The sequence below is a fragment of the Argentina silus genome (genome assembly GCF_951799395.1).
Source record: "Argentina silus genome assembly, contig: scaffold_855, whole genome shotgun sequence".
Taxonomy (NCBI): Eukaryota; Metazoa; Chordata; class Actinopteri; order Argentiniformes; family Argentinidae; genus Argentina; species Argentina silus.
In genome coordinates, this window is record NW_028152869.1 from 5,001 (window position 1) to 6,492 (window position 1,492).

The 1,492-nt window shown below is 42.1% G+C and overlaps 1 long non-coding RNA gene across 1 annotated transcript in view; it reads left to right on the forward strand.

Moving 5' to 3' along the window:
* LOC310824567 overlaps positions 1–357 on the forward strand; it is a 1,090-nt gene extending 733 nt beyond the window's left edge. Inside the window, exon 3 of the long non-coding RNA XR_014555041.1 lies at positions 222–357. This is a non-coding gene — a long non-coding RNA (uncharacterized lncRNA). The remainder of the gene's footprint in view (positions 1–221) is intronic.
* Positions 358–1,492: the final 1,135 nt, after the last annotated feature.

The window sequence follows — 1,492 nt, forward strand, 5'->3', positions numbered from 1 at the left end:
GTAGCCCCATGTCATTTGAGAACTTGTGATGGTATTAAGAACTACCACAGTTTTACTGCACATCACCTGCAATTGTTAAATGCAAGACACAGAACACAATCTCTAAATGGTTTATTTTTTAGGTGTTCAATTTTAAGGCGGTAGTACTCCTCCTGAAGGGAAAGGACTTTTTTTTGTTGTTCAAACACATCAATTGTGAGTTGCAATCTTCTCTCCAGCAGGGATGCTGACGGAGCAGGTGCTGCGGATGGGAATGGTGTTTGATCCGCCGGGCTATCCTGAGTAGCAGCTGCAGATGGTTCAGGCGGCAAACTTGATGGGCCCGGTTCTTGTGATGGCTCCATGCTACAGAAATACATAGGCCTAGTTTAATTATTGTTTTGATTAAATTAATTTAATACAATGAGCATGGATAACACATGAAATGGCTTCTGCAATGAATAAACACTGTTGATATGAATAACCCTGTGTCCTACCTTTGCTGCATTTCAAGGGCCTGCATCATTGACGTGTCAATGCCTGTTGGCAGCCCGGTGACACTGACCTCAGAGTGTCCCAGGACTTGAAAGACAGTGTCGGCCACCTGGGACAGCCGCTTTGCAGGTGGTCCACCCCCTAGAAAGAAACAGTCAATGAACACAGTACTTAGGCATGTAAATTAACTTTGCCAGCAGGAGCAAGTTGCCAGATTATGTGGTAGGCCATAGTATTTTGCTCACCTGTGAGTGAGGATTCCCGCTTGTGTGCTGCAATCTCATATTTTGCCTTGGACTGCAGCACATACCACCTTTTCTCACAATCGTCGCCTGTCCGCACCACCAGTGGAAAAGAGGCATTGATTGTTTGGGATATTGTGTCCCAGGCGCGCCTCTTGCCTTGGCTAGTGACAGTTGGGCCAAATTTTCCTCGTAACATACCTTTATGTTCGTTCACCAACTGGGCCAGCAACAAACCTTGCTCCTCAGTCCAGTTCGGCTTGCGATTCCTTTTTTTCTCCATTTTCTGTGTTTGTAGGATATTTGTTAACAAGCCTTCATAAATAGACCAGCCAGCAATCACAGACATTGTTAAAAGCTGAGCTGTGTTACCCTCGTTAAGTTCACACTGAGTTGTAACGTTGCAATTTCTACTTCATTAAGGACAGCCCCTTGAGATAGGCCATCTTGTTTTCAATGGGGTCCATATGGAAGTGAAAGTACAAAATATGCCAGCTAGGATATTAATATGAGCAAATGAGACACAAATCATTATTTGAACAGGGTGTAATGAGCTTAAGTTTTCACATATTTTAGATTCTAATGTTAGGCTATAACCCCTACAGCTTACTATTCATTTTCCAGATATTTTCTTGAATGTGAAATATTATTTACAATTATAGTCTGCATAAGATTAGAGTGTATAATTATGTTTATTGATTTGAGGGTACATCCTTTGCTCATTATCACCAAAAGTTCATTTTCATCAAACTTGTAGGATCAACCAATCACGGCTT